This window comes from Loxodonta africana, chromosome 9 (genome assembly GCF_030014295.1).
Source record: "Loxodonta africana isolate mLoxAfr1 chromosome 9, mLoxAfr1.hap2, whole genome shotgun sequence".
NCBI classification, from domain to species: domain Eukaryota; kingdom Metazoa; phylum Chordata; class Mammalia; order Proboscidea; family Elephantidae; genus Loxodonta; species Loxodonta africana.
Genome location: NC_087350.1, coordinates 110,738,366 through 110,764,395, shown reverse-complemented (window position 1 = coordinate 110,764,395; position 26,030 = coordinate 110,738,366). Strand labels below are relative to the sequence as shown.

The window sequence follows — 26,030 nt, the reverse complement described above, 5'->3', positions numbered from 1 at the left end:
AGGCATAAACAGCATACAAAACATCACCAAAAATGACGAAGAGAAACCAGATAACTGGGAGCTCCTAAAAATCAAACACCTATGCTCATCTAAAGACTTCACCAAAAGAGTAAAAAGACTACCTACAGACTGGGAAAAAATTTTCAGCTAGGACATCTCTGACCAGCACCTGATCTCTAAAATCTACATTATTCTGCTAAAACTCAACCACAAAAAGACAAGCAACCCAATTAAAAATTGGGCAAAGGATATGAACAGACACTTCATTAAAGAAGACATTCAGGCGGCTAAGAGATACATGAGGAAATGCTCTCCATCATTAGCCATTAGAGAAATGCAAATTAAAACTACAATGAGATTCCATCTCACTCCAACAAGGCTGGCATTAATCCAAAAAAAACACAAAATACTAAATGTTGGAGAGAATGTGGAGAGATTGGGACACTTGTACACTGCTGGTGGGACTATAAAATGGTACAATCACTTTGGAAATTGATTTGGCATTTCCTTAAAAAGCTAGAAATAGAACTACCATACGACCCAGCAATCCCACTCCTCGGAATATATCCTAGAGAAATAAGAGCCTGTATATGAACAGATATATGCACACCCATGTTTATTGCAGCACTGTCTACAATAGCAAAAACATGGAAGCAACCAAGGTGTCCATCAACGAACGAATGAATAAATAAATTATGGTATAGTCACACAATGGAATACTATGCATCGATAAAGAACAGTGATGAATCTGTGAAACATTTCATAACATGGAGGAACCTGGAAGGCGTTACGCTGAGTGAAATTAGTCAGATGCAAAGGCACAAATATTGTATAAGACCTCTATCATAAGATCTTGAGAAATAGTTTAAACTGAAAGGAATACATTGTTTTCTAGTTACGAGAGACAGGAGGGAGGGAGGGTGGGAGGGGGGTATTTACAGATTAGATAGTAGATAAGACCTACTTTACGTGAAGGGAAAGACAACACTAAATACAGGGGAGGTCGGCTCAAGTGGACTGGACCAAAAGCAAAGAAGTTTCCTGAATAAACTGAATGCTTCGAAGGTCAGCAAAGCAGGGGTAGGGATTTGAGGACTATGGCTTCAGGGGACATTAAGTCAACTGGCAAAATAAAAACTATTAAGAACACATTCTGCATCCCACTTTGAAGTGTGGCATCTGGGGTCTTAAACACTAGCAAGCGGCCATCTAAGATGCATCAATGAGTCTCAACCCACCTGGATTAAACGAGAATGAAGAACACCAAGGTCAAAAGGTAATTATGAGCCCAAGGACAGAAAGGGCCACATGAACTAGAGACTACATCATCCTGAGACCAGAAGAACTAGATGGTGCCCGGCCACAACTGATGACTGCCCTGACAGGGAACACAACAGAGAACCCCTGAGGGAGCAGAAGAATAGTGGAATGCAGACCCCAAATTCTCATAAAAAGACCAGACTTAATGGTCTAACTGAGACTAGAAGGACCCCAGCGGTCAGGGTCCCCAACCTTCTGTTGGCCCAGGACTGGAACCGTTCCAGAAGCCAGCTCATCAGACATGGATTGGACTGGACAATGGGTTGGAGAGAGATGCTGATGAGGAGTGAGCTACCTGCACTATGTGGACACTTGAGACTATGTTGGCATCTCCTGTCTGGAGGGGAGATGGGAAGGTAGAGAGTGTTAGAAACTGGCAAAGTGGTCACGAAAGGAGAGACTGGAAGGAGGGAGCGGGCTGACTTATTAAGCGGAGAGTATATGGGAGTATGTAGTAAGGTGTATATAAGTTTTTATGTAAGAGACTGACTTGATTTGTAAACTTGCACTTAAAGCACAATAAAAATTATTTTTTTAAAAAAATCAATTGGTCAAAGAAGAAATCACTAGGGAATTAGCAAATACTTTGGAAGAATGAGAACAAAAACACAACATACCAAAACCTAGTGGATTCAGGGAAAACAGTACTCAGAGGGAAATTTGCAACTGTAAATACCTACATTTAAAATAAAGAAAGATGTCAAATCAATTAACCTAACTTTACAGGAACAAAACAAGGATGCCCATTCTCACCACTGCTATTCAACATTGTACTGGAAGTCCTAGTCAGAGCATTTAGGCAAGATAAAGAAATACGAGGCATCCAAATTAGAAAGGAAGACGTAACACTATCACTATTTACAGATGACGTAATTCTATATATAGAAAATACTATAAAACAAAAAAAAACAAACCCAGTGCCATCAAGTCGATTCTGACTCATAGCGACCCTAAAAGGACAGAACAGAACTGCCCCATAGAGTTTCCAAGGAGCACCTGGTGGATTCGAACTGCCAACCCTTTGGTTAGCACCCGTAGCACTTAACCACTACGCCACCAGGGTTTCCGAAAATATCATAGAATCCACAAAAATATTAGAGCTAAAAAATCAATTCAGCAAAGTTTTGGGGTACAATATCAACACATAAAAGTTATGTTTCTATACGCTAGCAATAAACTATCCAAAAAGGAAATAAAACAATTCCATTTACAACAGCATACAAAAGAATAAAACACTTAGGAATAAATGTGATGAAAGAGTAAGAACATACAGACACTAAAAACTACAAACCAAAAGAGAAAGAAGGAAACCAAAGCCTCAGTGATGAAACCAGTCTGCAGGATTAATAGTCTACACAAACCACAGCTTCATCTACCCTGAGACCAGAAGAACTAGATGGTGCCCAGTTACCACTACTGACTGTTCTGATCAAGGCCACAATAAATGGACCCTGATAGAATGGGAGCAAAATGTGGAACAGAACTTCAAATACTTAAAAAAAAAAACTTACTAGACTAGTTGAGATTGGAGGGCTCCCTGAGACTACTGCTATGAGATACTCTTCAGACCTTGAGCTGAGACTAGCCCCTGAGGATACCTTTCAGCTAAGTAACAGATTGACTCACAAAGAATATCACCTATAAGTACTGCATTCCTTAAAAAAAAAAAAAAATCATCTGTGTGAGGCCAAATGGTCAACAATTACTTTAAAACAAAGACGAGAATGTAAGGGGGCAGGAAAACCAAATTAATGGAAACTGAACAACCAGAATGGAAATATTGAGAATATTCATACATTATAAAGAATGTAACCAACGTCACTGAACAATCTGTGTAGAAATTGTTGAAGGCATGCACACCTAAACTGCTGTGTAAACTTTCACTGAAAACACAATAAAATATTATTAAAAAAAAAAACTATAAACCATTGTTGAAAGAAATTTAAAAGGCTTAAATAAATTGAAAGACATCCTATGTTCACGGATTGGAAGACTTACTTTTGTTAGGCTGTTAATACTACGTGTTTTAGTTTCCTAGTGTTGCTGTAAGAGAAATGCCACAAGTGAACATCTAGTTTATAAAGTTTATAAAGAAAATGTTCTATATTCTACTTTGGTGAGTAGCGTCTGGGGTTTTAAAAGCTTGTGAGCAACCATCTAAGATACTCCACTAATCTCATCCTGTCTGGAGCAATGGAGAATGAAAAAAACAAAAGACACAAGGGAAAGATTAGTCCAAAGGACTAATGGACCACAACTACAACAGCCTCCACCAGACTAAGTCCAGCACAACTAGATGGTGCCTGGCTACCACCATCAACTGCTCTGACAGAGATCACATAGAGGGTCCCAGACAGAGATGGAGAAAAATGTAGAATAAAATTCTAACTCATTAAAAAAAAAAAAAAAAAAAAAACCAGACCTACTGGTCTCACAGAAACTGGAGAAACCCTAAGACTATGGCCCCCAGATACCCTTATAGCTCAGTAATGAAGTCAGTCCTGAGGTTCAACCTTCAACCAAAGATTAGACAGGCCCATAAAACAGAACAAGACTAAATGGACACACCAGCTCAGGGGCAAGGACAAGAAGGCAGGAGGGGACTGGAAAGCTGGTAATGGGAAACCCAAGGTGAAGAATGGGAGAGTGTTGATATGTCATAGGGTTGGCAATCAATATCACAAAACGATCTGTGTATTAATTGTTCAATGAGAAACTAGCTTGCTCTGTAAACCATCTGAAGTAAAATAAAAAAAATTTTTTTAAGAAATACCATAAATGAGTGGCTTTAAAGAGCATAAATTTATTCACTCACAGTTCTGGAGGCTATAACTCCAAATCAGGGTCTTAGCTGTGTCAATTCCTTCCCTGTGAGTACCCCTGGGCATTCCTTGGTTCCGTGGTGATAATCATGTGGCATCTGTCTTCTCCTGTTTATGTGTGTATCTCTATGTTGAATCTGTTCTTTTTATAACTCATAAATGATTAGATTTGCAGCCCATCCTGCTTCAGTATTGTCTAATTAACATAACAAAGAAAACCTTATTTCCAAACAGAGTAACACCCATAGTTACAGCGGTTAGGATTCCAACACATCTTTTGGGGGTGGGGTACAATTTAGTCTATAACACTACCCAAACCAATTGTTATAGATTGAATTGTATCCCCCAAAAGGAAATCAGAAAGTCCTAACCTTTGTACCTGGTAAATATGACTCTATTTGGAAACACGTTTTTTTTCTATTATATTAATGATGTCATCCCAGAGTAGGCTGAATCCTAAACCTAATCACTTCTGAGTGGCATCTTATAAAAATGGAAAACAGGCGAAGAGAGAGACACACACAGGGGGGAGATGAATGCCATGTGGGGATGGAGGCAAATTCATCCACAAACCCAGGAACACCAAGGATTGCCAGCAGCTACTGGAAGTTGAAATAGACAAAGAAGGGCTTCCCCATAGAGCTATAGGCCCTGAATTTGGACTTCCAGCCTCCAGAACTGTAAGATCATAAATTTCTGTTATTTAAAGCCACTTTCTTTGTGGTTTTTTTTTTTTTTTTGGTTATGGTAGCTCTAGCAAATTAAGGCAGTGATCTACAGGTTCAATGCAACCATTACCAAAATTCCAGTGACATTTTACAGAAATGGAAAAGCCAATCCTCAAATTCATATGGAACTAAAAGGGGGCCCAAGTAGCTAAAACAATATTGAAAAAGAATTACAAAATAGAAAGACACACTTCCTGATTATAAAACATACTACAAAGCTACAGTAATCAAAATTGTGTGGTACTGGAAAAAGAACAGACATATAAATTAGTGGAACAGAACTGAGAGTCCAGAAATAAACCCATACATCTACGGCCAACTGATTTCTGACAAGGGTGCCAAGACAATTCAACAGAGAAAAAACAGTGTCTTCAACAAATGGTGCTGGGACAACTGGATTAACCACATCTAAAAAATAAAGTTGAATCCTTACCTCACTCTCTATATAAAAATTAACTCAAAATGGATCAACAAACTAAATGTAAGAATTAAACTATAAAAACCTTAAAAGAAAGCACAGGAGTAAAACTTCATGACCTTGGATTTGGCAATGGATTCTTAGATTTGATGCTAACAGCATAAGCAACAAAATAAATAAATTGGACTCCATAAAAATTTTATACACCAAATGATACTATCAATAATGTGAAAAGACAACCCACAGAATGGGATAGAATATTTACAAACCATGTATCTGATAAAGGTTGAATATCCAGAATATATAAAGAAATCTTACAACTCAACACAAAAAGACAACTGAATTAAAAAAATGGGTAAAGAACTTGAACAGACATTTCTCTAAAGAAGATAGACTAGTGGCCAACAAGTACATGAAATGATGCTCAACATCATTGGTAGTTACGGCAATGCAAGTCAAAACCACAACTGAGATACTATTTCACACGCACTAAAGTGGCTCTAATCAAGAAAACAGAAAATAACAAGTGTTGGTGAAGATGTGGAGAAATAGGAACCCTATACATTGCTGGAGGGGATATAAAATGGTGCAGCCACTGTGGGAAATAGTTTGACAGTTCCTCAAAAAGTAACAGAGAGGGGGCGGAGCCAGGATGGCGGACTAGGCAGACGCTACCTCGGATCCCTCTTACAACAAAGACACGGAAAAACAAGTGAATCGATCACATACATAACAATCTACGAACCCTGAACAACAAACACAGATTTAGAGACAGAGAACGAACTAATACGGGGAAGCAGCGATTGTTTCCAGAGCCTGGAGCCAGCGTACCAGTCAGGTACGGCACAAGCACAGAGACCTGCTCCACCCTCCTGAACTAACCCCGGGAGGGGGACCAGCTGGTTCCACGGGCAGCGTGGGACGCAGCCGGTAGGAGAAGTCCCCGGGAGGCAGTGACTGGTCTTGGAGCAGAAAGAGCAGCGTCCGAGCCGGGGAACCGTCCCGCAGGGATTTGGACTGGACGCAGGTACACCATAAACACGGAGAGTTGCTTCACCCCCCTGAACTAACCCCGGGAAGGGGACCAGCCGGGTCGCGCGGGCGGTGTGGGACGCAGCCGGTAGGAGAAGTCCCCGGGAGGCAGCGACTGGTATTGGAGCGGGGAGAACAGCGTCCCAGCCGGGACACTCGGTCACAGCACAAGCACAGGGAGCTGCTCCACCCATCTGAACTAACCCCGGGAGGAGGCCCAACTGGTTCTCGGAGGCGGCACGACCAAGCGGCTGGAGGGACGAGAATTCCCCGGGAGGCAGCGACTGATTTTGGAGTCGAGAGTGCACCGTTCCAGTAGGGGAGCCTTGATGCTGGGCGTGGGGCTGGAAGCGGAGGATCTGACCTTGACTCCAGCGGGCCAGACCCCCCGGGGGCAATCTCCACACAGCCAGCACACATAGGCGACGCGCCCCGCGGGAATCTCAGATATAATAGTCATTCCAAGCAAGACAAGCAACTCTGGCTATATTCTGAGGTGCTACTCTCCTATCTCTCTGTTCCCTCCCCCACCCTCCCCAGGCGGCTTCATTAACATCTGAATAGCCTGAGCCAGAGGGAGAACTCTGATAGGGATCTGACTGCAGTTTTTTTTTAGCGGATTTTCTGGAAAAACTAGTTTCCCAGTGATGGCTCGGAGACAACAATCCATATCAAACCACTTAAAGAAGCAGACCGGGACAGCTTCTCCAACCCCCCAAACAAAAGAATCAAAACCTTTCCCAAATGAAGATACAATCTTGGAATTATCAGATACAGAATATAAAAAACTAATTTACAGAATGCTTAATGATATCACAAATGAAATTAGGATAACTGCAGAAAAAGCCAAGGAACACACTGATAAAACTGTTGAAGAACTCAAAAAGATTATTCAAGAACATAGTGCAAAAATTAATAAGTTGCAAGAATCCATAGAGAGACAACATGTAAAAATCCAAAAGATTAACAATAAAATAACAGAATTAGACAACGCAATAGGAAGTCAGAGGAGCAAACTCGAGCAATCAGAATGCAGACTGGGACATCTGGAGGACCAGGGAATCAATACCAACATAGCTGAAAAAAAATCGGATAAAAGAATTAAAAAAAATGAAGAAACCCTAAGAATTACGTGGGACTCTATCAAGAAGGATAACCTGCAGGTGATTGGAGTCCCAGAACAGGGAGGGGGGACAGAAAACACAGAGAAAATAGTTGAAGAACTCCTGACACAAAACTTCCCTGACATCATGAAAGACGAAAGGATAGCTATCCAAGATGCTCATCGAACTCCATTTAAGATTGATCCAAAAAGAAAAACACCAAGACATATTATCATCAAACTCACCAAAACCAAAGATAAACAGAAAATTTTAAAAGCAGCCAGGGAGAAAAGAAAGGTTTCCTTCAAGGGAGAATCAATAAGAATATGTTCTGACTACTCAGCAGAAACCATGCAGGCAAGAAGGGAATGGGACGACATATACAGAACACTGAAGGAGAAAAACTGCCAGCCAAGGATCATATATCCAGCAAAACTCTCTCTGAAATATGAAGGCGAAATTAAGATATTTACAGACAAACACAAGTTTAGAGAATTTGCAAAAACCAAACCAAAGCTACAAGAAATACTAAAGGATATTGTTTGGTCAGAGAACCAATAATATCAGATATCAGCAAAACACAAGGTCACAAAACAGAACGTCCTGATATCAACTCAAATAGGGAAATCACAAAAACAAACAAATTAAGATTAATTAAAAAAAAAATACACAAAACAGGGAATCATGGAAGTCAATAGGTAAAAGATCACAATAATCAAAAAGAGGGACTAAATACAGGAGGCATTGAACTGCCATATGGAGAGTGATACAAGGCGATATAGAACAATACAAGTTAGGTTTTTACTTAGAAAAATAGGGGTAAATAATAAGGTAACCACAAAAAGGTATAACAACTCTGTAACTCAAGATAAAAACCAAGAAAAACGTAACGACTCAACTAACATAAAGTCAAGCACTATGAAAATGAGGATCTCACAATTTACTAAGAAAAACGCCTCAGCACAAAAAAGTATGTGGAAAAATGAAATTGTCAACAACACACATAAAAAGGCATCAAAATGACAGTACTAAAAACTTATTTATCTATAATTACCCTGAATGTAAATGGACTAAATGCACCAATAAAGAGACAGAGAGTCACAGACTGGATAAAGAAACACGATCCATCTATATGCTGCCTACAAGAGACACACCTTAGACTTAGAGACACAAACAAACTAAAACTCAAAGGATGGAAAAAAGTATATCAAGCAAACAATAAGCAAAAAAGAAGAGGAGTAGCAATATTAATTTCTGACAAAATAGACTTTAGACTTAAATCCACCACAAAGGATAAAGAAGGACACTATATGATGATAAAAGGGACAACTGATCAGGAAGACATAACCATATTAAATATTTACGCACCCAATGACAGGGCTGCAAGATACATAAATCAAATTTTAACAGAATTGAAAAGCGAGATAGATACCTCCGCAATTATAGTAGGAGACTTCAACACACCACTTTTGGAGAAGGACAGGACATCCAGTAAGAAGCTCAACAGAGACACGGAAGATCTAATTACAACAATCAACCAACTTGACCTCATTGACTTATACAGAACTCTCCACCCAACTGCTGCAAAATATACTTTTTTTTTCTAGCACACATGGAACATTCTCTACAATAGACCACATATTAGGTCATAAAACAAACCTTTGCAGAGTCCAAAACATCGAAATATTACAAAGCATTTTCTCAGACCACAAGGCAATAAAACTAGAGATCAATAACAGAAAAACTAGGGAAAAGAAATCAAATACTTGGAAAATGAACAATACCCTCCTGAAAAAAGACTGGGTTATAGAAGACATCAAGGAGGGAATAAGGAAATTCATAGAAAGCAACGAGAATGAAAATACTTCCTATCAAAACCTCTGGGACACAGCAAAAGCAGTGCTCAGAGGCCAATTTATATCAATAAATGCACACATACAAAAAGAAGAAAGAGCCAAAATCAGAGAACTGTCCCTACAACTTGAACAAATAGAAAGTGAGCAACAAAAGAATCCATCAGGCACCAGAAGAAAACAAATAATAAAAATTAGAGCTGAACTAAATGAATTAGAGAACAGAAAAACAATCGAAAGAATTAACAAAGCCAAAAGCTGGTTCTTTGAAAAAATTAACAAAATTGATAAACCATTGGCTAGACTGACTAAAGAAATACAGGAAAGGAAACAAATAACCCGAATAAGAAATGAGAAGGACCACATCACAACAGAACCAAATGAAATTAAAAGAATCATTTCAGATTATTATGAAAAATTGTACTCTAACAAATTTGAAAACCTAGAAGAAATGGATGAATTCCTGGAAAAACACTACCTACCTAAACTAACACATTCAGAAGTAGAACAACTAAATAGACCCATAACAAAAAAAGCGATTGAAACGGTAATCAAAAAACTCCCAACAAAAAAAAGCCCTGGCCCGGACGGCTTCACTGCAGAGTTCTACCAAACTTTCAGAGAAGAGTTAACACCACTACTACTGAAGGTATTCCAAAGCATAGAAAATGACGGAATACTACCCAACTCATTCTATGAAGCCACCATCTCCCTGATACCAAAACCAGGTAAAGACATTACAAAAAAAGAAAATTATAGACCTATATCCCTCATGAACATTGATGCAAAAATCCTCAACAAAATTCTAGCCAATAGAATCCAACAACACATCAAAAAAATAATTCACCCTGATCAAGTGGGATTTATACCAGGTATGCAAGGCTGGTTTAGTATCAGAAAAACCATTAATGTAATCCATCACATAAATAAAAGACAAAAACCACATGATCTTATCAATTGATGCAGAAAAGGCATTTGACAGAGTCCAACACCCATTCATGATAAAAACTCTTACCAAAATAGGAATTGAAGGAAAATTCCTCAACATACTAAAGGGCATCTATGCAAAGCCAACAGCCAATATCACTCTAAATGGAGAGAACCTGAAAGCATTTCCCTTGAGAACGGGAACCAGACAAGGATGCCCTTTATCACTGCTCTTATTCAACATCGTGTTGGAAGTCTTAGCCAGGGCAATTAGGCTAGACAAAGAAATAAAAGGTATCCGGATTGGCAAGGAAGAAGTAAAGTTATCACTATTTGCAGATGACATGATTATATACACAGAAAACCCTAAGGAATCCTCCAGAAAACTACTGAAACTAATAGAAGAGTTCGGCAGAGTCTCAGGTTATAAAATAAACATACAAAAATCACTTGGATTCCTCTACATCAACAAAAAGAACACCGAAGAGGAAATCACCAAATCAATACCATTCACAGTAGCCCCCAAGAAGATAAGATACTTAGGAATAAATCTTACCAAGGATGTAAAAGACCTATACAAAGAAAACTACAAAGCTCTACTACAAGAAATTCAAAAGGACATACTTAAGTGGAAAAACATACCTTGCTCATGGATAGGAAGACTTAACATAGTAAAAATGTCTATTCTACCAAAAGCCATCTATATATTTAACGCACTTCCGATCCAAATTCCAATGTCATATTTTAAGGGGATAGAGAAACAAATCACCAATTTCATATGGAAGGGAAAGAAGCCCCGGATAAGCAAAGCACTACTGAAAAAGAAGAAGAAAGTGGGAGGCCTCACCTTACCTGACTTCAGAACCTATTATACAGCCACAGTAGTCAAAACAGCCTGGTATTGGTACAACAACAGACACATAGACCAATGGAACAGAATTGAGAACCCAGACATAGATCCATCCACGTATGAGCAGCTGATATTTGACAAAGGACCAGTGTCAATTAACTGGGGAAAAGATAGCCTTTTTAACAAATGGTGCTGGCATAACTGGATATCCATTTGCAAAAAAATGAAACAGGACCCATACCTCACACCATGCACAAAAACTAACTCCAAGTGGATCAAAGACCTAAACATAAAGACTAAAACGATAAGGATCATGGAAGAAAAAATTGGGACAACCCTAGGAGCCCTAATACAAGGTATAAATAGAATATAAAACATTACCAAAAATGATGAAGAGAAACCCGATAACTGGGAGCTCCTAAAAATCAAACACCTATGCTCATCTAAAGACTTCACCAAAAGAGTAAAAAGACCACCTACAGACTGGGAAAAAATTTTCAGCTATGACATCTCCGACCAGCGCCTGATCTCTAAAATCTACATGATTCTGTCAAAACTCAACCACAAAAAGACAAACAACCCAATCAAGAAGTGGGCAAAGGATATGAACACACATTTCACTAAAGAAGATATTCAGGCAGCCAACAGATACATGAGAAAATGTTCTCGATCATTAGCCACTAGAGAAATGCAAATTAAAACTACGATGAGATTCCATCTCACACCAGCAAGGCTGGCATTAATCCAAAAAACACAAAATAATAAATGTTGGAGAGGCTGCGGAGAGATTGGAACTCTCATACACTGCTGGTGGGAATGTAAAATGGTACAACCACTTTGGAAATCTATCTGGCGTTATCTTAAACAGTTAGAAATAGAACTACCATACAACCCAGAAATCCCACTCCTCGGAATATACCCTAGAGATACAAGAGCCTTCATACAAACAGATATATGCACACCCATGTTTATTGCAGCTCTGTTTACAATAGCAAAAAGCTGGAAGCAACCAAGGTGTCCATCAACGGATGAATGGGTAAATAAATTGTGGTATATTCACACAATGGAATACTACGCATTGATAAAGAACAGTGACTAATCTCTGAAACATTTCATAACATGGAGGAACCTGGAAGGCATTATGCTGAGTGAAATTAGTCAGAGGCAAAAGGACAAATATTGTATAAGACCACTATTATAAGATCTTGAGAAATAGTAAACCTGAGAAGAACACATACTTTTGTGGTTACGAAGGGGGGGAGGGAGGGAGGGTGGGAGAGGGTTTTTTATTGATTAATCAGTAGATAAGAACTGCTTTAGGTGAAGGGAAAGACAACACTCAATACATGGAAGGTCAGCTCAATTGGACTGGACCAAAAGCAAAGAAGTTTCCGGGATAAAATGAATGCTTCAAAGGTCAGCGGAGCAAGCGCGGGGGTCTGGGGAACATGGTTTGCGGGGACTTCTAAGTCAATTGGCAAAATAATTCTATTATGAAATCATTCTGCATCCCACTTTGAAATGTGGCGTCTGGGGTCTTAAATGCTAACAAGCGGCCATCTAAGATGCAGCAATTGGTCTCAACCCACCTGGAGCAAAGGAAAATGAAGAACACCAAGGCCACACGATAACTAAGAGCCCAAGAGACAGAAAGGGCCACATGAACCAGAGACCTACATCATCCTGAGACCAGAAGAACTAGTTGGTGCCCGGCCACAATCGATGACTGCCCTGACAGGGAGCACAGCAGAGCACCCCTGAGGGAGCAGGAGATCAGTGGGATGCAGACCCCAAATTCTCATAAAAAGACCAAACTTAATGGTCTGACTGAGACTGGAGGAATCCCGGCGGCCACGCTCCCCAGACCTTCTGTTGACACAGGACAGGAACCATCCCCAAAGACAACTCATCAGAAATGAAAGGGACTGGTCAGCGGGTGGGAGAGAGACGCTGATGAAGAGTGAGCTAATTATATCAGGTGGACACTTGAGATTGTGTTGGCAACTCTTGTCTGGAGGGGGGATGGGAGGATAGAGAGAGAGGGAAGCAGGCAAAATTGTCAAGAAAGGAGAGACTGAAAGGGCTGACTCAAGAGGGGGAGAGTAAGTAGGAGTAGGGAGTGAGATGTATGTAAAGTTATATGTGACAGACTGATTGGATTTGTAAACGTTCACTTGAAGCTTAATAAAAGTTATTAAAAAAAAAAAAAAAGTAACAGAGAACTACCATATGACCCTGCAATTCCTCTCCTAGGTATATATATCCAAGAGAAATGAAAACATGTATCTTCCTAGAAACCTGTACACAAATGTTTATAATATCATTATTTGTAATAACCAAAAGGTGGAAACAACTCAACATCCTTCAGAAGACAATGGATAAACACATACATAAAATGGCATGTACCTAAAATGGAATACAATTCAGTCATAAAAAAATAAGCACTGATACATGCTACAATTTGGCTACCTCGAAAACATGCTAAGTGAAAGAAGCCAGACACAAAAGATAACATAGTCTATGATTCCTTTTATATGATATTTCTGGAAGTATCTGTAGAGGCAGAGAGCCACTGAGAAGTTACAAAGGTATGGGGGAGGGGAAAATTGCAAGGGATTACTTAATGCATTGCTGTTGTGTGCCGTCCAGTCGATTCCGACTCATAGCAACCCTTTAGGACAGAGCAGACTTGCCCCTTAGGGTTTCCAAGGCTGTGGTCTTTTTTTATTATGTTTTAGGTGAAAGTTGACAGAGCAAACTAGTTTCTCGTTAAGCAATTAATACACATACTGTTTTGTGACATTGGTAGCCAACTCTATGACTTGTCAACATTCTCCTCTTTTCAACCTTGGGTTCCCCATTTCCATTCGTCCAGTTTTCCTATCCCCTCCTGCCTTCTTATCCTTGCCCCTAGGCTAGTGTGCCCATTTCGTTTCATATACATGTGTTATTGTTTGTTTTATAGGCCTGTCTAATCTTTGGATGAAGGGTGAACCTCAGGAATGACTTCAGTACTGAGTTAAAAGGGTGTCCGGGGGCCATACTCTCAGGGTTTTTCCAGTCTCTGTCAGGCCAGTAAGTCTGGTCTTTTTTTTTTGTGAGTTAGAATTTTGTTCTACATTTTTCTCCAGCTCTGTCCAGGGCCCTGTATTGTGATCTCTGTCACAGCAGTCAGTGGTGGGAGCCAGGCACCATCTAGTTGTGCTGGACTTAGTCTGGTAGAGGCTGTAATAGTTGTGGTCCATTAGTTCAAAGGACTAATCTTTCCCTTGTGCCTTTGGTTTTCTTCATTCTTCCTTGCTCGAGACAGGGTGGGACTAGTAGACATCTTAAATGGATGCTCACAAGCTTTTAAGGGCCCAGACGCTACTCACCAAAGTCAGATGTAGAACATTTTCTTTATAAACTGTCATGCCAATTGAGCTAGATGTCCCGAAGGCCATGGTCCCCAGCTCTCAGCCCCGTAACTCAGTCCCTCAGGGAGTCTGGATGTGTCTATGAGTCTTCTATCACTTTGCCAAGGCTGTAATCTTTACAGAAGCAGGTTGCCAGGTGTTTTCTCCCGTGGAGTGGCTGGATGGGTTTGAATCATCAACCTTTCAGTTAGTAGCCAAGTGCTTAACCACTGCAGCACCAGGGCTCCTTGCTTTATGGATACAGCGTACTTTTATGGGGTGATGAAAAAGTTCAACACTGCGAATACACTTAATATTCTTAAGTGTTTACTACCACTGAATTATATTTTTAAATGATTAATTATATGAATTTAACCTCAACAGAAAAATTTTAATTTTTTTAAAAGAAAAAATAGAGAACTGGAGTAGAGGAGGAAGGAGTGACAGAAGAAATAAGGGTCAAGAACAGCTATTTGGTTCCCTCTTTTTCTTCCAGCAGAGCTGTGAGCAAGGGCTCAACCGTTCTGCCTAACCCCAAAATCACAACAAATGGCACTGCCTTCATACACGCCCCCTCAAAAGCTTCTAGTACTTGCACAGATCATGCTGCCAACCTTGCTGCAGCTAAGGAAAAAACCTTCTAAAACATATTTCTAATCTTGTTTCTTAAAAAAAAAAAAAAACACTGTCGTCAAGTCAATTCCGACTCATAGAAATCTTACAGGACAGAGTAGAGCTGCCCCATAGGATTTCCAAGGAACGGTTGGTGGATTTGAACTGCCAACCTTTTGGTTATGAGCCGAGCTCTTAACCACTGCACCACCAGGGCTCCAGTCTTGTTTCTTAGAAGATGATAAACACAAAGTTGTTTGGGGTTTTTGTTTACTTCAAACCTGAAAGGGCCCACAGAGACTTCCTATGCTAAAAGAAATTTAGTTTTTAATCTGGAAATAATAGAGAATAATTCTTTAAAGTCTTACAGGATAAGAACTCAAAAAAGAAGGATACATAGAATAAAAAACAATTCGGGGAGTGCTGAAAACAGGTTTTTTGTTTTAATCTCTTCCACACAGATGAAAAAATAAATACCAAATAAAAAATGAATCCTGCTTGTAGAATCATGTAAAATAGTTTCTTTGGAACAGGCATAAACCTCAACTTACCCACAGAGAAATACCAATATATAAGGCAGCAAATATACAATCTAAACTCATTATGGCTCACTGAATAGTCCACCACTAAAACAGTTTACACTACCATCTAGTGGTTCATTTGGGGAAAGGACATGTGTATCATTCAAAATATTTCAATTGGATAGGCAATCTGTTGTTAGGTGTGGAGTCCGACCCTATTTCCACAGAATGAAACACCACCCAGCCTGTGCCATCCTCATAATCATTATGCTTAAGCCCATTGCTGCAGCTACTGTGTCAATCCATCTCGTTGAGGGTCTTCCTCTTTTTTGATGACCTTCTACTTTACTAAGAAAGATGTCCTTCTCCAGGGACTGGTCCCTCCTGATACCGTGTTTAAAGAATGTGAGATGAAGTCTCACCATCCTTGCTTCTAATGAGCATTCTGGCTGTACTTCTTCCAAGACAGATTTGTTTGTTCTGCTGGCAGTCCATGGTATATTCAATATTCTTCACCAATACCATAATTCAAAGGCATCAATTCTTCAGTCTTCTTTATTCGTTGTCCAGCTGGATAAACAATCTAGTAGATATAAGTAGACCACTTTGTCCAAGAGAAAAGAGACAAAGAGCAATAAAAGAGAAACTTAGCTATACAGTAAGCCATGGTAGCTCTGATGACTAAGGTGCGCCTGACCCAAGCCATGGTATTTTCAATTGCCTCATATGCACGTGAAAGCTGAACAATAAAAAAGTAAGACCAAAGAAGAATTGGTGCATCTGAATTGTGGAATTGGTGAAGAATACTGAATATACCATTAACTGCCAGAAACATAAGGAGCCCTGGTGGTGCAAAGGTTGAACGCTTAACCGCTAACCAAAAGGTCAGCAGTTTGAACCCACCAGGCACTCTGAGGGAGAAAAGACTTGGTGATCTGCTCTGGTAAAAATTATAGTCTAAGAAACCCCAAGGGGCAGTTCTACTGTGCCCTACAGGGTCGCTATGAGTTAGAATCGACTCAACAGCACACACCAACAACAACAGCCAGGAGAATGAGCAAATCAGTCTTTCGAAGTCCAGCCAGGATGCTCCTTAAAAGCAAGGATAGTGATACATAGTTCACCTCACTTACTTTGGACATGTCATCAGCAGGGACTAATCGCTGGAGAAAGATATCATGCATGGTAAAGCAGAGGGTCAGCAAAAAAGAGGGAGACCCCCAGTGAGATGAATTGACACCGTGGCTGCAAAATGGACTCAAACACGCCAATGATTGTGACTATGACACAGGACCAGGCAATGTTTTGTTCTGTTACACAGTTACTATGAGTTGGAGCCAACTTGATGGCAACTAGCAATATGGTGGAAGGACCTTTGGATGAAAACCTGAGATCTTATCAGGTTAACCATGCTCATTTATATGTACAGCTTCTGATATAAGCCTAAAATTTTCAGTTTCACTTAGTTCTGTTAACCATAAATCATACGGTTCTGACTGTAATTCTTTTAGGAAGAAGTAATAAGAGTAACTGTAATGAGCATCAAGTTAAATGACACCATAAATACATAATCAGATAAATCCCAGAATGTAGAACAGCCTATGAGACAACTGGCACGGACCTTTTAAAAGTCAATGTCATGGGTGGTGGGGGAGACCAAGGAGACTATTCCAGATAAATAAAGCAACATAAAACAAGAAATCTGAGATCTGAGTTCTAGCTTTGAGCACATTATTCCTAGCTGTGTGATTTCACACAAGTCATTTGACCTCTCCAAGCTTGTTTCTCATCTGTAAATTGAAATGAGTGCGATAGATCAGTTTCTCAAGTGTCAGGTTATAGTCATTAGTCATACAATCAATATATTGGATCCTGATCAGAATTTTTCAATTAAATATAACAGATTGTAAAGGTATCGTTTCATGAAACTTTTGTTCAAACAAAACGTATGCATGTGTGTTGGGTAATCACACATGACTGTGAGACAGAGAGTGTGTGTGTGTTTGTGTTCTGGGATACAATATAAGTGCATTTCTTACTATGGGTCACAATCCAAATAGTTTGAAAGTCCCTAAAAGTCCTATCAGCATTAAAATTCCATGCTCCTATGAATTGCGACCATCAGTCACATTTGCATTAAGATTACAGAAAGTGACTGGGAAGAGGGGGTCAAAGGGAGCAAAAGCCACCAAAAAGTATCAGGTATCAAGTATACTGGGCAGAGAAACTGGGGCAAAAAGCCCAACCAACAAAGCTAACCTGGGAGAGGGAAGGGAAGGCCTCAACTCAGGGAATACCTAGGCAGCTAAGGCTCTTGTTAGAGAGCAAGTGCCAGGTTGCTGACATTGCTGATTAGATTGCCACCACATTCGGGACTGGTTCAGGAACTGGTGAGGGCCTGAGCCTACAGATGAGATCCACCATACAGATGAAGCTGGGAAGGAAATTTACTAGAGGAAATAAGGCAGACAACATAGGTTAAAGCAACATCTAGAGCATCCCAGAAATGGAAAATAATTCCCATAAGGGCAGCATGGTTGCAGCCAATAGGGAAAAGGCTCAGGGCTGATACTTAGCTATTACAGCCATGTTGTCGTTGTTGACACTGTGTGCCGTTGAGTCGGTTCCAACTCATAGTGACCCCATGTGACAGAGTAGAACTGCCCCACTGGATTTCCTAGGGTGAAATCTTTACAGGAGCAGCTCACCAGGTCTTTCTCCACAGACTATCTGGTGGGTTCAAACTGCGGACCTTTCGGTTAGTAGGCGAGTGTTTAACCATTGCATCACCGGGCTCCTTCCTTATGCTTCATTATGGCCATAGAAACCAGAAAAAAAAAAAAACCAAACCCACTGCCATCGAGTTGATTCTGATTCATAGTGACTCTATAAGACAGAGTAGAACTGCCCCATAGAGTTTCCAAGGAGCACCTGGTGGATTCAAAATGCCAACTTCTTGACTAGCAGCTGTAACACTTCATCACTAGCCCACCAGGGTTTCTACCAGGGCTCCTTCATTATGGCCATACCTACCATAAAATATGGAAATACTTTCATATTAGTTGGCAAACAGCAACTGTAGTGAAGCTACCAAGTGTTCCCCTCCCCCAACCCCATACCATCCTAGTCTCTCCCTGGACGACCCAGACCACCCTATCATCCAGCATATAAAGCGGTAACACCCAGACCAGCAAGGGGCCTCCAGGATCCTGTTTTAGCCATTGTCCATTTTGAATGCTGTCCCCAGGCACCAACAGTATTAAATACTTTGCTATGTACAACTCGAAGGATGTAATCAATGCCACTAAATTATACGTATAGCAATTGCTGAACTGGTGTATGTGTTGCTGCGTATATTTTCACCACAATTAAATATGTGTGTATGTGTATAATTTTTTTTTTTTTGGCTATGCTCCTGGAAGGTTTAACTTGGATTATAGATATAATACATGTATACGCATCAGATTCACTGGACTGTATGCAAATGAACAAGTTCACAAATGTTTTTGCATGAATATGAGTACAGATATATTCTAACAGGTCATAGGAAATTTTTCATCAATACAGGAGCCTTCCTCACACTGATCTAAGGTGACTTCAAGGCCCTCTGGTCTAAGCGGCTGCATTTTATATACCTTCTGGGTATATGAGACGTATGTGGTATTTACCAGCCTAGTGAAGTCCGTAAAACACTTTCAACTCTTAAGACATAAATTCAACTCAGGATTTCTTGTTAAAGATGGAGGGTTGAGGACAAGAATTTAGCTCCACTTCCTCTAATAAGCTCACTAAAATGACAGTATAGTCCCTGGGTAGTTCAAAAGGTTAAGCACTCAGTTCCTAACCAAAAGGTTGGTGGTTCAAATCACCCAGTGGCGCTCAGAAGAACAGCCTGGCAATCTACTTCAGAAAGATTACAGCCATTGAAAACCATATAGAGTGAGGTTCTACTTTGAAACACAAGGGTTGCCATAAGTTGGAAAAGACTCAAAGATCTGGGAGTTTTTGGTAAGATACAACCCACAAGGACAAAGAGAAAAGGAGAAAAGACAACCACCACAAAAATGAGGAAGTTGGAAAGCAGATGGAACAGTGGTAACTTACTTGGCAGACCTGAGAAATTTGAATTTATAACTGGCAGTGGGCAAAGTCAAGAACCAAAGCAGGGGGTTGGTGATTAATACCACAAAACAGTATGTATATTGTTTAGTGAGAAACTAATTTCCTCTGTAAACCTTCATTTAAAACACAATTGAAAAAAAAGAAAAGAAAAAAATGGCTGGAAAATCAGGAATAATAAATTAATAAACTATCAAAAAAAAAAGAACCAAAGCAAATCACATTGCATAATCACCAAAAGGCTCAGAATTGGTAGCACCAGGTCTCTAGTAGTGGGAAAGTAGGGGGGTCTAGAAATATGAAGATTGGTTGAAAATTTGGTTAAAGAGTTAGATGCCTCTATAACTCTCCCCACTCTAGTCAAACAACCATGGCAAAGTATACCACAAAATATTAAAGGTTGATTCTCTGGAGAGCGTAAAACAGAGAAACTGTGGATTGGTGGCCACCAGGTACAAATGACAGCATGGTTGTGTACTAAAATAGGGAGATAATTTAATGAAACAACAAAGTCACAAATGGCCAATGAAGATCTTTCAAAGTTCAGCTAGTAATCAAGGAAATATAAATTGAAACAGCCAGATGTAATCTTTTTTTCCTATTACACTAGGAAAGATTCATGGCAATGCCTAGTTAATGAGGACATAGGAAAACAAGCTCTCTCACACGCTGCTGGCAGAGGATAAAGTGTGAAAATCTTTCTGGGTGCTTAACAATACACATCAAAACCTTAAAAGTGGGACCCAGCCACTCTACTTCTAAGAATGTCTCTTATGGAAATTAGAATAGTTATACAAATATATAAATAAAATGGTGCTAATAAGCAAAACAAAAATCTGGAAACAACCTAAATGCCCAACAGTAGATGATTAAATGATTATACATTTATACAACAAAATGTCATTGAGCTGAATACAGTTTGTCTCTGCAGCTTCAATCTCCATCCTTCTCCACCTTCTCCAGTTTCTCCACCCTACTCCCTGCCCTCAAAGGCTCATCTTTTCATAGGACGCATCAAACAGGTTCCCTTGCCCTTTGGCTCCAGGCTGGTCCCTCCCTGCCGGGCCATAATCTGGCAGTGCCGGAAGATGAGCCCCTCAGGTTGGCAGGCTCTCAAAATACAACTGGGGAAGAGCTGCATCCTCAAAGTAGCAAACCAAAAAAACCCAAACCCAGTGCCGTCGAGTCGATTCCGACTAGCGACCCTACAGGACAGAGTAGAACTGCCCCATAGAGTTTCCAAGGAGCGCCTGGCGGATTCAAACAGCTGACCTCTTGGTTAGTAGCTGTAGCACTTAACCACCACGCCACCAGGGTTTCCCCTCAAAGTAGAGTCAACCTTAATGACGCGGATGGAGTCAAGCTTTCAGGACCTTCATTTGCTTATGTGGCACAACTCAAAATGAGAAGAAACAGCTGCAAACATCCATTAATAATCGGAATGCGGGATGTACGAGGTATGACTCTAAGTTGAGCGATTTGCTTTATATGGTGCAACTGAACAGTGTAATTAATGCTCTAGGTGAATAGGCAGCAGAAGGCTTTTTACAGAAGCTTATCTTATTAAATGTTTGAATTTACAAAGTTCAAGGGCAGCCAAGAGAAAAATAGATAAACAGTGTTTCTTTGGTGGATTGCTTCACATCTGCTATGCTCCAGAATTTGAGACAGTTGAAGAAACCAGAAAAAAGTTACAAGAGAGAAAGGGTTACATAGCAAGAACTACTAAAAATAAAGACCAATACACAACAAAGAAGAAACTGGTGACAGAGATTAAAGACACAGAAGATTTCAGTCGGGATTTCCACTCAGAGACATCTAGGTTTTGTGCATCTGCCCTGAACACTTCTACCAGAAACCCAGATCCTTGTGAATTGCCTTTATGTTATTTCTCCTCAAAATGTTCACCAGAGCACCAAATTCCTCTGAGGATAGTAGAAAACTGGAGGAAACAGTGGCACCTTGTAATGACAATAACACTTTGCAAAAATACAGATGAAAACTTTAAAAATTCAGTGCACAAAAGTTTGACAGATTAATGCCTAGGAAAACACAGCTACAGGAGAGGAAAAGCAGAAGAAAGGACGACTGGAGACTTGGAACTTCTCTTGAAACAAGCACGGGTAGTAACAAGGTTATGATTGGATCAAAATTACCAGACATACCTAAAGTAGACATGCACCATCGTGAATGAATACTCATTGAATACAACTGCAAATTTAATTCAGGTAATTTCACCTGTGCCAAAGCCTTCAGAAGACAAACTGGAAGATGTGCATAGAAGTCATCCATTAAAGACGAATATAGGTTGCCAGCAGCAAATTAATATTTCCTAAAGGGAATATTTATTTTTTATTTTTAATCTGTCATTTTAAAGGGATTTTACTGCTGGTATTTTCAATGCACTCTTCATTGTAATTTCATTCAAGCTGTTTGTCTAACACAGTATCATCTTTTAAAATTAAAAAAAAAAAAAAAAAGATTTACAGCCTTGGAAACCCTATGGGACAGTTCTACTCTGTCCTATAGGGTAACTATGAGTTGGAATTGACTCGATGGCAACAGGTTTTTTGGGTTTATGTTCCTTTACCAAAAGCCACAGTTCTCATGCAATTTCCGTAAGCATTCCCTTCCTCACCCGCCCAGGCCTAGGGATCATAACCCTCAGCTGTTGTACCACCCCTTAACCCTTTGTAAACTCTCATCAATTATTCACGTTATATAAATCATCTATTTCCAGCTAGGATTCTGGCCATGCTGCCACTGAAAATCATGTCTCATGGGGAAATGGCTATATTGTAAAAATTTGTTTGGGTTTGCCATAATTTATTTAACCAATTTACTGCTGCAGAACATTTACATTGTTTCTAATCTTTGCTTTTACAAGCACTGCTGCAATGAATATAACCCTATATGCATATATTTTCACACGTGGGAGAAAATCATAGGGTAAATTCCTAGAAGCTCAATTGCTGGTCAAAGGATAAGTGCATCATTTTGATAGCTATTGCCTAACTTCTCTTCACAGAGATTTTAACAGTTTACTCTCCCCCAGCAACGTGTAAGAGTTCCTTGGGGAAAACTGCTAGTCCAAAGGACTAATAGACCACATGAACCACAGCATCCACCAGCCTGAGCCAAGAAGAACTAGACAGTGTCTGTCTACTACCATCAACCACTCTGACAGGGATCACAATAGAAGGTCCTGGACAGAGCAGGAGAAAAATATAGAACAAAATTCAATTCGCAAAAATATCAGACTCATCGGTCTGACAGAGACTAGAGGAACCCCAGAGACTAGGGCCTCCAGACACCCTTTTAATTCAGAAATGAAGCCACTCCTTAAGTTCACTTTCAGCCAAAGATTAGAGAGGCCTATAAAACAAACAATAACACACATGAGGAACATGCTTCTTAGATCAATCAAGTATATGAGACCAAATGGGCAACACCTGCCCAAAAGCAAAGACGAGAAGGCAGGAAGGCAGGAAAACTGGACAAATGGAAACGGGGAACCCAGGTGGGAAGGGGGAGAGTAATGACACACTGTGGGGATTGCAACCAATGTCACAAAACAATTTTTGTATAAATTTTTGAATGAGAAACTAATTTGCTCTGTAAACTTCCACCTAAAGCACAATTAAAAAAAAAAATTTAATAGGAAGGAAGAGATGATTCAATTTATAGAAAGGTATTTGACAGTCAACTGTGTTCAGAACTATCTTAGAACTGGGTTTCCAAGCACCTTGGAATCAATCAGTGCTTGAATTTCTCCTACAGAATCTCAGCTAAGTGGTCAGTCCACCAGTGTGTGCAGTAAAGGGTCAACTCAGCAGGTCTGGACTGCTTGCACATTTCAAAGAAAGGACTGACGCTTGACCAGCTCTTGGGAAATCATCTCTAAACCCTTGGAATATCCTGCCCAATAAGGGCCTTTGTTTACCTGGAGACTTCAGCCACACCAGATAGTTTATGCTAACAATGAGATTTGTGATGAACTCTGGGTTTTATACACCTAGGACCTGGGCCATGCTGTATCACTTTGACCTCTGAGAACTGAAGACTGAGTAAGGTAAGGTCAGTCACGCAGGTGCCCTATGCCTACATGACTGACCCCAATTAAAACTCTGGAACCAAGGCTCGGGTTAGCTTCCCCAGTTGGCAGTACTTCCATGGGTTGTCACACATGGCTGCTGGGAGAATTAAGTGCTGTCTATGGAAACCCCGATGGTGTAGTGGTTAAGTGCTATGACTGTTAACCAAGAGGCTGGCGGTTCAAATCTGCCAGGCGCTCCTGGGAAACTCTATAGGGCAGTTCTACTCCGTCCTATAGGGTCACTATGAGTCGGAATCGACTCGACGGCAGTGGGTTTGGTTTTTGGTTTTACGCAGCTCCACTGAAGAAGACAACTGGAAGTTCGTGCCTGGTGTCTCCTGGACTTTGCCCCATGATCCTTTTCCCTTTGCTGATTATAATCTGTATTCTTTCACTGTAATAAAATGTAACTATGAGTGTAACAGCTTTTCTAAATTCTGTGATTCTTTCTAGAGAATCACTGAGCAGCTAACAACAACAGTGTTTTGTAATAAATTTTTCGCTACGTAAAATTAGCTAGGGTGGATTCTGTTATCTGCAACTAATGTAGGGTTTGGTTCAATTTTTTGCTATTACGATGTATTAAAAATCAATATTTTTACCCAAAAAAAAAAAAAAATGACTTGGATAAGCTACTTAAACTCTGTGCCGCACTCCCCTCTTCTGTAAAATGGGCATAAAAACAGAACCTACTTCATAGGGTTGCCATGAGGATTAAATGAGTTATTACAGGTTAACTGTTTAGAACTGTGTTTCACTACTATTATTGCTATCATTTCCTTATACCCTTGCCTAAAGGATGTCATTTTTATTTTCGTCAATCAGACTCAATAAGAGTACAGTAAGCACTTTATCACATGTTTAAAAAACAAGGAAGCTCTTCAATCACTAATATGGAAAAATTTCCAAGAAATCTTATTAGGTAAAGAAAGCAAAGAGCAAAATAATGTGTACAATATATTAACATCCATAAAGAAGAGAAAAATAACATATACGGTATACATACTTGTTCATATATGTACAGAATAGCTCCAAAGAATACACTAGAAACTGGTAACACTGGATTCTGGGGGAGTAGGGAGTAGGGTAGGGATAGAAGACTTTTCATTGCATAGCCTTTTAGACCTTTTGAATTTTGTGTCTTACGAATGCTTTACATATTCACTACCATGACCAAAAAATAATTTTAAAAATCCTTTTAAAAATATTTTTACATCATTGTAAAAGAATGTATGTTTAATGACATGAAAAATGTTGAAGATAAACTGCTCAGCAAGAAAATAACAGGTTATAAAACAAAAATGTACATACAATTCAAATCTAGTAAGCATATATGCATAGAAAAAAGCAAGACTGGTAGGGTATAATCAAAAGCTTTAACAATAATTATCACTGGGAGTGAAGTTACCACTCATTTTCCCTTCTGTGTTTTTTCATACTTTCCAGATTCTCTGCTTTGAAAATATATTACATCTGTAGCTAAAAGGAAATGTTAGCTTTAAAAAGATATACATAGCAATAAAAAAGAACAAACCACCGCAACACATAACAACACAGATAAATCTCACAGACATAATTTTAAACAAAAGAAGCCAGGCAGAAAGAATGCTTATTCTATGATTAAACGTATAGGATGTTCATGAACAGGCAAAACTTCCCTATGTTGGTAAAGGTTAGATTAGTGATTACTGGGGTGGGGGGGTGATTATGACTGGAAAATGACACAACATAGTCTTCTGGCATGTTAAAAATGTCTTGATCTGGTTGGGGGGTTACATGAGTGTGCACAAGTTCCTTGACCTATACACTCAAGATTTAGGCATTTTGTGTACGTTGTATCTGAAATCTAAAAAATTCAATCTACAGGGATATACTCTCATACATATAAACACAAAGATTATGAGAGTTACTTACGCTACATCTCAAGAGGAAAATGGTATAATGGAGAAGTTCCAAGGAGAATGCATTGGTAGAGGGAAGAGGATAGGCTCTGGAGACAAATCTAATTTGAATTCCAACTCTGCCACTTATTAGCTCTTTGAATTTGGGCAAGTCATTTAACCTCTCTCTGACTCAGTTTCCTCCTCTGTAAAAATGGGAACAATAATAGTATCTACAGCATGGGATTACTGTAAAAATCAAATGGATAACGTACAAAAAGTGCTTAAAAGAGAATCTGCATCCTTCAGAAACCATATATCCATTAAGAATCTCAAAACCAAAATATACATAAA

At 39.6% G+C, this 26,030-nt stretch overlaps 1 pseudogene; it reads left to right on the top strand.

Moving 5' to 3' along the window:
- Positions 1–21,141: 21,141 nt before the first annotated feature.
- LOC100674509 (RNA-binding protein 48-like) lies at positions 21,142–22,094 on the top strand (annotated as a pseudogene).
- Positions 22,095–26,030: the final 3,936 nt, after the last annotated feature.